This window comes from Pongo pygmaeus, chromosome 13 (assembly GCF_028885625.2).
Source record: "Pongo pygmaeus isolate AG05252 chromosome 13, NHGRI_mPonPyg2-v2.0_pri, whole genome shotgun sequence".
Classification (NCBI taxonomy): Eukaryota; Metazoa; Chordata; class Mammalia; order Primates; family Hominidae; genus Pongo; species Pongo pygmaeus.
In genome coordinates this window covers 20,084,861-20,096,476 of record NC_072386.2, presented here as the reverse complement: position 1 = coordinate 20,096,476, position 11,616 = coordinate 20,084,861, and positions in this window count along the sequence as shown.

Sequence of the window (11,616 nt, the reverse complement as noted above, 5' to 3'; positions counted from 1 at the left end):
CAGACCTGAGAACTGAGAAGCTGTCTGCTGCAGGTGAGTCTGGATGATGGACAGTGACAAGCAGTTATTCATGTGTGAATCTGGTCAACATGAACATTTAGCTGCTGAGCACAAAAGCTTGATTTTTATTAGCTATATTTGTTGTCCATATATTGGAACAGATCTTAAAGTGGAAGTCAGACGTGTATTATCAGATATCATTTGGAGTAATGAGTGTATTTTCCTAATCTTTCCAACACCAACCTAAAAACTCATCTCAAAAGCATGCATACCAATTAATTTGTTTTCCGTATAGTAATAAGATTAACAACCTCGCATTTACACGGGGTACTGAGTCATGCTCAAATAAAGCAAGTTCTAATGAGAAAAATTGAATGTGGCAGCAAATCATGTCCCACCCGGCAATCCAGGTTTATGTATGTGTGTTTGTCTGTCTTTGCTACACATATTTTTGTCAGGATCTCACTGTAAACAAGATGATTTCTTTCATGTTGCTTAGGTAAATTTGTTTAATGAACCACAGAGTCACTGTAAATATTGCACAAATCTGAGTGCCTTGCAGTGTGGCTGGGAATCTTTTAACCTGCTTCAAAAAATGAAATGTGTTCACTGAAAGAACCATATTGGGCGAAAACACTCTTAACATATCAAGGCTCTTAGATATGCAGGCTGGCTCAATTCTATCCTGGACAATAGAAGAATTTGTGGTGGAATAACATGTGACCTTGTACAGTCACTCTACCTCACCTTATCTGGGCCTCAGTTTCTTCCTCTCAACTGGACAGAGTCGGCTAGGTCTGTGAGTGTCCTACCTACTAATCATCAGAATCAGCTGGGGGTGGAGGGTGGCAAGTGAGAGATTTAAAAAATACACATGGAGGCCGGGCGCGGTGGCTTACCCCTGTAATCCCAGCACTTTGGGAGGCTGAGGCAGGCAGATCACGAGGTCAGGAGTTTGATACCCGCCTGGCCAACGTAGTGAAACCCTGTCTCTACTAAAAATACAAAAATTAGCTGGGCACAGTGGCACACTGTAATTCCAGCTACTCAGGGGCACAAGAATCGCTTGAGCCCAGGAGGCAGAGGTTGCAGTGAGCCGAGATCACACCACTGCATTCCTGCCTGGGCGACAGCGAGATTCTGTCTCAAAAAAAAAAAAAAAAAAAAGCAAACAAAACACATGGCCAACCTGTCCTACTAAATTCCAGTCCTGCTAGACCCCAAAATCCCAGTCTCTGAGGGTTGGGGGTCCCAGAGTTTATATTTTTAAAAATAAATTTCTCATGTGATTTGATGATCAGCCAGGTTTGGGACCCTCTGAACTAGACAGATTACCACTAAGATCTTTTCCAGATTTCATGACCATCAAAACTGATGATTCTAAAAACTCATCTTGGAAAATACTGTTGCGTGTCTGGGTGGAAGAAGAACACTGGTAATGGAAGCAGGAACCTGGATTTGAGTCCTAGTGCTCCCCTCAAGCTATCCAGGGGACACTGGAAAAGCCACTTCACTCTGGACCTTAGTATCTTCATCCACAAAGTAAAGGCACTGGAGCAGGCACTGTCAGGGCCCTTCCTCTCACATTCTGCAGCCTAATTAATTTTGATTCCTTTGAGATTCATTGTTTGCACATAAACCACCCTTAGGTGACTGAATGCAGAGACTGGTCAGTGAGACTCGTTGGGTTCATCTGCAGTAGCCTACCCATTCTTCCTGAGGACCAGGGAGTCTCTTCTGCCTTGTACCTTTGGTGGGTCCCACCCCTCCACCTCTTTCAGCGGGGCTGAGGGTGTGTTCTGGCCCAGAGCCAGGCACTTCCTCAACCCTCACTCCTTTCCTGCATTTAGGACTCAACTCATTTCAGCTTTTCCTGTTCGTCCAAGACAAGATCTATGAAAGATCCCTGATACCTTATCCCCCACATTCCCAGCCCAGAGATCCCCTACATAGTAAATCCCCAAAAGTATCTGAGAAATGAATGAATGATTGAGTGAACAAATGTCATATCAGCTTCTTTCCAGCTGTAACATTCAATGCCTCTGTCCTCAGAGGGTTCATCCTCAGTGAGGTGAAAGAGGACAAAGTCTTGTCAGGTCTACATACCGCATAGGACCGTGCAAAGAGTGGGCCACTTCTGCCAAACATTGAGCCTATTAGTTTTACTAACTTCATATGGATGGGATTATACTGGATGTATTCTCTGTGTCATGCTGCCTTTTTTTTTCTTTTTTTTTTAAATGTCCAGACACAGTTTAACTCTGTTCTCCAAGCTAGAGTGCAGTAGTGCGACCTTGGCTCACTAGAAACTCCGCCTCCTGGGTTCAAGCGATTCTCATGCCTCAGCCTCCTGAGTCGCTGGAATTACAGGTGCGTGCCACCATGGCCAGCTAATTTTTCTATTTTCAGTAGAGACAGGGTTTCACCATTTGGCCAGATTGGTCTCGAACTCCTGCCTCAAGTGATCTGTAGACCTCAGCCTCCCAAAGTGCTGGGATTACAGGCGTGAGCCACTGTGCCTGGCCTGTGTCTTGCTTCTTTCAACCAACATTATATTCTATATACTTGCTAGGATGGGGGTTATTAGCATTCACTTTTAATTACTCATTAAAGTATATACATATGCTTTATGCATATTCAGTATCTGCGCTATACTTCACAATAAAAGAAGAATTGAGGGAGTCCAAGATGATTGCTATTTGTTTTCAAGAGACAACCTAGAATGAGTGTTCTCTTTTAGCCACTTTTAGAAAAAGTGGCTGGGCATGGTGGTTCACATCTGTAGTCCCAGCACTTTGTGAGGATGAAGCAGGACAGTCACTGGAGCCCAGGTGTTTGAGACCAGCCTGGCAAACACGGTAAAACCCTGTGTCTACAAAAAATACAAAAATTGGCTGGGCATGCTGGTGAGCGCCTGTAGTTCCAGCTACTTTGGAGGCTGAGGCAGGAGGATCAACTTACCCTGGGAGGTTGAGGCTTCAGTAAGTCAAGATCGCACCACTCCACTCCAGCGTAGGCCACATAGTGAGACCATGTCTCAAAAAAAAAAAAAAAAAAAAAAAAAAAAGGGACTTGGAACCTGTAAGATCTTTACAAAAGGCAAGACCCTTGGGGAAGTTTTTCACATAGGAACTTTACCTCAGAGCTTGCCTTTTTTTCACTTCTTGGTGAGTATTCGGTCAACAGAAGCATTGTCCTCACTATGTAGATCACACATCACATAAGGCTGTGCCTTGCCTACCAAGTGGACTAACCTGTCTGAGCTTTAGTTTCTTCATATGGAAAATGATGATGTTGCTGGCAGCACCGTGGGAGGTGTGGAGGATGCCCACATAAATAAGGTATGAGGACCCGACTTGCCATACCCTGTGACTGGGCCTAAATCTGCACATGTCGCAAGTTAACTGTGTGGAAAATAGGGGTTATAGGCTTTGTGTTGATAAACCTGAGAAAGAGTTTGGGGAAATCATTTTCTACTAACAGACCCAGTTCAGCAACACTTCAGTATTTACCTGCCTAGGCTGCCTCATGCATTGCTCTGTGGGGAGTCAGGGTTTAATGAAGTAGGATAAACCACACACACACATTAGCTTCAGCACAGGCAGGATTAACTTTACACTCCATTTGCAAGAGAAAAGCTCCTCTTCTAGAGTTTGTTATAAAGGGATTAAGAATCAAAGAATGATAGAGGTGGAAGAAAGTCCCTAAGACATCATCATAATCCTATTCCATCATTTTACAGAAGGTCAAAGAGACCTGCCCAAGGTCACCTACTGAATTAGCACGAGCTCAGGTTGGACCCCAGTCTCCAGATCCCCAGGCCTACATCCTCTCCACTTTCTCCTGTATTGCTAAACCACTGCCTTGTAACAAAGGCGGGGTAGCACATTTCTCTTTCTGGCTTTGCTCTATACGCTTGATACTCACACCCTCCATATTCAGGTTTTATGGTGTATGAGCAAGATTTGCATGTACCCAAACTGAGCCGGCCTCCCTCATGTCAGTGTTGCTTTGCACTTGCTGTTTCCTTTGTCTTCATTGGTCTTCCCTCTCTACTGTTTCTAGAGAGACTCTATTCAGTGTTGCCTTCCCCAGGAATTCTTCTCTGAACCATGCCCTCTCCCATCTCTCTAGACTTTGAGCTCCTCTAGAGTAGGGACTACATCTTTGTATCTCACTGCCTAGCAGAGGAATGGCATGTGGCAGACACAGGGTAAACATTTGTTGAATGAATAAATGGCCAGATAAAATAATAATTAAATGCACAAATGAATGAATGAAGTGAAAGGCAGGTAGGAAGCAGTATGGGTCTCAAACAACCTGGAGCTCTTAACAACTTGCCAATTTAGCTCAAGTCCTTCCTTGTGGAGCTCTGGCCAGTTCTAGATGCTTTTCATGACAACCACGGTCCATGACCTGCCTCCTTGGGATGGCCTGGACTCTGACCACATATCACTGAGCTGAATCTACCATAGCCCTGGGCTTTCATCTCAGGCCCCAAATAGACTGTCAATGAGCCATCAATTCTGTCCTTGCCACCATCTTCAACCAGTTTTCCCAGGGCTGCCTGCACTGGGGGATACACCTAGGAAATTTCCACGTGAAACGTGAAGCCTATTTCTTCAGGGTGACCGCGCCCCTCAGGGTGGAGTGCCAACACAGATTCCCCACGGCATCTCAATTCTAGCAACTTGATTAAAGAAGGCACCTTCAGATGTCTCTTGTTTATGTAGACTCCTGAGAGGGAAAGTTGGGAGTGTGTGTAAGTACCTATATACATGTATATGACTGGGATAGGCATTGAAGTAGAAGTCAGGAGACTAGGGGTTCAGCACCAACTTTGTCAGCATGGCAAAATGGTTAAGCATGTGGACTCTGGAATTGTACTGCTGGGTTAGAATCCCAGCTCTCGCACTTACTAGCTGTTCAGCCTTGGGGAGGTTACCTAACCGTGGTGTGCTTCATTTCCCCACCTATAGAATGGAGACAATGACATTCTCTACCTCATAGAGCTGATGTGAAGAACACATGAGGTAGGCCGGGCTCCGTGGCGCACACATGTAATCTCAGTGCTTTGAGAGGCCAAGACGAAAGGATCGCTTGAACCCAGGAGTTTGAGGTTACAGTGAACTATGATCATGCCATTGCACTCCAGTCTGGGTGACAGAGTGAGACCCAGTCTCTGGAAAAAAAAAAAAAAAAAGATATGTGAGGTAATATATGTAATGTGTTTAGAATAGTGCCGGGCACATAGTGTTAAATAAATGTTAGGAATTATTATTTTCTCAGACCCTTAGTTCATGTTATTCCTTCTGCCTGGAATGTTCTACCCTCTGGCTTTCTGCATGCCCAGCTCCTTCTCCTTCAAGTCTCCACTTAATGTCATCTCTTCAGGGAGACCTTCCTTGACCTTATCTAGAATATATTCTCCCCCTCACCCCTGCATCACTGAATACATAGAGGATGGATCAGGGTGTCTCTGAATCTCTTCTGGTTCTTACCTTGTGTATTTTCCACAATGTTATTTTTCAGGCACACCGTTCCTCCCATAAGCCTAGGCTATTCATTTGTGTGATTAATACAGAGTAACAAACTTGTAAACTGCAGGCATATTTGATTTGGAACAGGCTGAGGAATCTGGCACCATCCAGTGGGCCACTGATTGTATTTCCAGTTTGCATCTGGTCCTTCTTGTTACATCTTTTCTCCTGTGCCAGGAGTATCATTGCGAAAAGTGGTCAGAGACTTAAATGTTTACTTTTTCGTTTTGGCAGCATCAGTAAACTGGATTATTAAAGTTTTGTCTTCCCTCTTTGAAACTCCCAAAAGAAAAGAAATCACAAAAACAAATCTTGGCATACAAAGAAAATAATTCAAATAATGTAATCATAATAGTAGTCAATGGTTTTCAGACTGACATCTGTACATTAAGAATATGTAAAAATACCAATTTTATGCTCTGACAACTTATTCTGAATCGGGGTGGGGTAATATCTTGGGAATGCCAAATGTGAAAGCATTACATAATGTCAGCTGTTCGTGTGCTTCTTTGATGAGATATCAACAGAAATGTGAATTCCTAAAGGGAGAGTGGTCTTAACAAGTGGGAGGGGAGAGGGAAAGCATAAGAAAAGGAAGGAAAGGGCTGGGTGTGGTGGCTCACGCCTGTAATCTCAGCACTTTGGGAGGCCGATGCGGGCAGATCACCTGATGTCAGGAGTTCGAGACCAGCCTGGCCAACATGGTGAAACCCCCGTCTCCACTAAAAATTACAAAAAAAAAAAATTAGCCAGGCATGGTGGTGGGTGTCTGTAATCCCTGCTACTCAAGAGGCTGAGGCAGGAGAATCGCTTGAACCTGGGTGGCAGAGGTTGCGGTGAGCTGAGAATGTGCCATTGCACTCCAGCCTGGGCAACGAGCAAAAACTCCATCTCAAAAAAAAAAAAAAAAAAAAAAAAGAGGGACAAAGGAAGAGAGAAGATGTCAAATCATAATGAAAGAGTGGTTGTGTAAAGAAAAGTTAATGCATGTATTTTTAAACAATACATACAATCCCAAATCTAAGCCAACCATATCTAGGGGTTACTTATCTCTGTTTTGAGTTTCCACAATTACCACCATGATAGCGTTGAACATCATGTTGGCAAAAGGTGTGCAGCAGCACACCATTATATCGTGTTTCCGCCATACAGATCAAATAGAGGTAAACTGCCTTAAGAACTAAGACAATAGTACAACAATTAAGAGCTGGGTGTGCTGGTTGATGCCTGTAATCCCAGCACTTTGGGAGGCTGAGGCAGGAGGATTGCTTGAGCCCAGGAGTGCAAGACTGCCTGGGCAACATAGGGAAACCCATCTCTACAAAAAATGTAAAATAGCAGGCCTGGTGGTGCACACCTGTAGTTCTACTCTCTCAGGAGGCTGAGGTGGGAAGATCACTTCAGCCTGGGAGTTTGAATTTAAAGTGAGCTATGATTGTGCCACTGCACTCTAGTCTGGGCAACAGAGCTAAAAAACAAATAAGAAAACAAACAAACAAAAACCCAAAAAACACAATTAGGAAATGAATTTTAAATATTGTTACTATATGAAAATATTTCTTTAATTGTAAGTGTGATTCTTCTGCCTCAGCCTCCCAAGTAGCTGGGACTACAGGTGCGTGCCACCACACTCAGCTAATCGTAAGTTCATATAATTTAATTTTTAAGAATGAGTGGGTTTAACCAGCAGCTTGGAGAATTCCTTAAAATTTGACAATCAGCTGTCATGAGCCAATCTGAGCCAGCTGAGGCACAAAGCTGCCTCTATCGCACCATAACTGTGTTACCCCTCACCTGGTCTCAGGCAATAGTCTCCTAACTGGCCTCTAACATCTAGTCTCACCTTCCCCACACTAGCCACTAGAAAGGGTGTATAAAACATGTAATTGACCACATTACTCTTCTTAAAACCTTCCATGGGTTTTGATTGTCCTGAGGATAAAATCCTGTTCCTTATCTACCATACCTGGACTTTGTGACCAGACCCAAACCTTCCTCTGTAGCTTCCCAGTAAGTCTATTCTTTCACGGTGTTTTCCTCTCTCCCTCCATTCCCCAACGTGCTGTGCTCCAGTCAGGCCAGCTCACTTGCAGTTTCACAAACTCACAAGGCTGAGTCATGTCTCTATGCCATGGCTCTTGCAGAGCCTCCTGGCTGGTGAGCTTCAGCCTGATCCTGGTTTCTGCAGAGAACACTCACTCCTATGTCAAGATTCAAAGAGTCACTCATGCAAACTTTTCTCATTCTCTTAATTACATATAAACAACAACCTCCTCCCCTTTGAGATGGAGTTTCACTCTTGTTGCCTATGCTGGAGTGAAATGGCGCTCCATTTCAGCTCACTGGAACCTCTGCCTTCTGGGTTCAAGCGATTCTCCTGCCTCAGCCTCCTGAGTAGTTGGGATTACAGGCGCCCACCATCACACCTGGCTAACTTTTTGTATTTTTAGTAGAGATGGGGTTACACCATGTTGGCCAGGCTGGTCCTGACTTCAGGTGATCCGCCCACCTCAGCCTCCCGAAGTGCTGGGATTACAGGCATGAGCCACTATGCCTGGCCTACCACAATTTTTTAAAAAGGAGGATCAGTTCATGGATCTGAGGATCTGAGTTTAGGGGATCAGAGGAGGAGGGTGGGGTGAAAATAGAGCAGTGATGAAACTTCTCTTGTAAATGACCTCTCTGCCTTCCTGCCTCCCTTTTTGCCTGCCACACAGACTGAGCCAGGTCCTATTTTGGGGGCAAATGCATATGCTTGTGTGCACTCAGAGATGAATAAGACAGAGCACCTGCCCTGGAGGAGTCAGTGCTACAGATAAGTCAGGGAGGAAGTATGGGAGCCAATTTCACAGGTGGAATAATAAGGGAGATCATACATCATGACTCTAAATCTTCCCATTATTCTCCTTCCCTCTGACCCCCGTTCATGCTTCTGAGTCTCCTTAAGAGGAAACCCCATAATATTTCTGAAGTCAAGATTAGATGAGAAGATTTAATAGCATCAGGAGAAACATCTGGGTCCAATTATGAAGCTTTAAATGGAGGCTTTATATTTCATACTTGGAATTAAGGCTAGGGAATCCTCCAGATGTTTTCAAATAAACCAAACTATCACAGAGACAACAGGAGAGTAATTGAAAATGGACTGAGAGAGACCTTGAGCATAAGCAGTCCGAGGTAACACTAAGCAAGCTCACAATATCCCTTGCAAAAAATCTATTAGCAATAGATGTGTATGTCAGAGTCTTAGAATTTGGGAGCTTAACAGGACCTGCCTTGGCAGTTACTAAGTCTGTTTCCTCATTTTACAGATGAGGAGACAGAAGTGCACAGAGATTAAGTGGTTTGAAACTTCACACAGGAAAATTATGTCGTACCTGGCACTATAGTCCCATGCTTTGACTTTTAGTTGAGTGAGGGCTCTTGATTTTCTGCTCACCTATTGCTTTCCTTCAATAAAATGTTCTAACCTTATATTTTATTTTATTTTTATTTTATTTATTTATTTTTTGAGACAGAGTCTCACTCTGTCACCCAGACCGGAGTGCAGTGGCGTCATCTCAGCTCACTACAACCTCTGCCGCCCAGGTTCAAGCTGTTCTCCTGTCTCTGCCTCCTGAGTAGCTGGGATTACAGGTGCCTGCCACCATGCCCTGCTAATTTTTGTAGTTTTAATAGAGACGGGGTTTCACCATCTTGGCCAGGCTGGTCTTGAACTCCTGATCTCGTGATCCGCCAGCCTTGGCCTCCCAAAGTGCTGGGATTACAGGTCTGAGCCACCGCGCCCAGCCTCTAACCTTCTATTTTATAAGTAGGATTTTCTCTTCTAGTAGTGGAATGAGTCAGACAGGGAGAAGCAAGTCCTTGCAAATGATAAATATATATTGCTATGGGTTGAACTGTGTCCCTCCAAGGGAATGTTGAAGTCCTTATGCTAGTATCTCAGAATATGGCCTTATTTGGAAACAGGGTCATTGCAGATATCAGTTAAGATATGATGGATCCTTTTTTCTGTTTGTTTGAGACAGAGTCTCACTCTGTTGCCCAGGCTTGAATGCAGTGGCTCGATCTCGGCTGACTGCAACCTCTGTCTCCTGGGTTCAAGTGATTGTTCTGCCTCAGCCTCCCAAGTAGCTGGGGCTACAGTCACGTGCCACCACACTCAGCTAATTTTTGTATTTTTAATAGAGACGGGGTTTCGCCATGTTGGCCAGGCTGGTCTCGAATTCCTGACCTCAGGTGATCCATGTGTCTCTGCCTCCCAAACTGCTGAGATTACAGGCATGAGCCACCATGCCCATCCTGATGGGTTCTTAATTCAATATGACTGATGGCCTCATGGGAGGAAGAATAAGACACACAGGGAGAAGATGTAGCCATGTGATGACAGAGGCAGAGGTTGGAGTGATGCATCTACAAACCAAGGATTGCCAAGAACGTACAGAAGCCAGGAGGAGGCAGGGAGGGTTCTTCCCTAAAGCCATCAGAGAGCATGGACCTGCCAACATCTTGATCTCAGACTTCTAGCCTCCAAAACTGTGAGAAAAGAAATTCTTGCTGTTTTAAGTCACCCCACTTTTTGCTAATTTGTTGTGGGCAGCCCTAGGAAATGAATACAGTACATAAATGTTGCCAGCATGTGAGTTTCCTTGGGCCAAAAGAGGTGGGTTCCATCAGGCCTTGGGGTAGAGGCAGTTATGAAACAAAAGTTGGGCTGGGCTCGAATATTTGGTAGCAATAAGCCCCAAAGTTCAAGCAGCCAGCATGTCCTAATCAGATTCTAATCTGGGATACTAACAATGGATGATGAGCAGAATCAGAAGCAAAGGTGGAGGAAATATTTGTCTTCCCGTTTGAAGAAGTTGCAGTTCCAAATCTTCGATTCAGCAATTCTGATTGGGATACAGAATTTTACAGTTTATGCAAGTTGCATCTCTCAGGTACACATAGCTGACATGAAAAGCAGCAAGTTCTCTTCCTTGTTCTCACCAAACTCCTCCTACCCCATACCCAGTCACAGACTTATATATGTTCAAAAGCCAGAAAAGACTGTAAGGTGGTTGTTAAAACCTCACTCACTTTGGAGTGTTGCTGGACCACTGCAGGCTGACTTCAGTCCAGAGAGATGTGCCCATTTACTCGGTGTTAAGTCTTTGAATTAGAGTCTCCGCAGGAAACAGGTGTACATTCTGAATGAGGAACTGAGGAAAGTTTCATGAAGGGATGGTTTACAGAGGGGTGGGCAGTGCTAGGGCAGACAACAAGGTATGGTACCCTAGGGCTAGCCATTGCAGGGAGCATTCACCTTTTAGTTACACCTAAAAGGGCAAGGAAGAGAGGGAGTGGCTGTATGAAGAAGGTCACCTGACAGGAGCTGTGGTCTTTTGTAGAGGAACGCAATCAACTCATGGAGACGCAGCAGAGAGGGAGCCAGCACACTAACGGTGTGACTTCATTCCCCTCCTGTCCTCCTAAATTTAGCCCATGCTGCCTATTGTCCAACTCCAACCAAAGACCAAAAGATAAGGAAGCTCTTCATACTTAATGGTGATAGACTGAAAGCTTTCCCCCTAAGATCAGAAACAATATAAGGATGCCTGCTTTCATCACTGGTACTCAACATGGTACTGGGAGTCCTAGCCAGAGCATTTTGGAAAGAAAAAGTAAAACACTGTCATCATTTGGAATCACAATAGTCATCCAAATTGGAAAGGAAGAAATAAATATTTACAGTTGCAGAAGACAGGACTCTAAATATAGAAAATCCTAAGGAATACACAAAAAATCTATTAGATCTAGTAAATTGATTTAGCAAATTTCTAGGGTACAATATCAACACACAAAAACCAGTTGTGTTTCTGTACATCACCAAGGAATAATCCTAAAAAAAAAATTCCATTCATAATAGCATCCAGAAGAATCAAATACAATTCTTAGGAATTTTATTCGATTGGGATATAGAATTTTATGGTTTATGCAAGTTGCATCTCTCAGGTATGCATTTGATCAGAGCATTCATCAAGAAAGGTGAAGGACTTGTACACTGAAAAGTATAAAACTACTGAATAAAATTTAA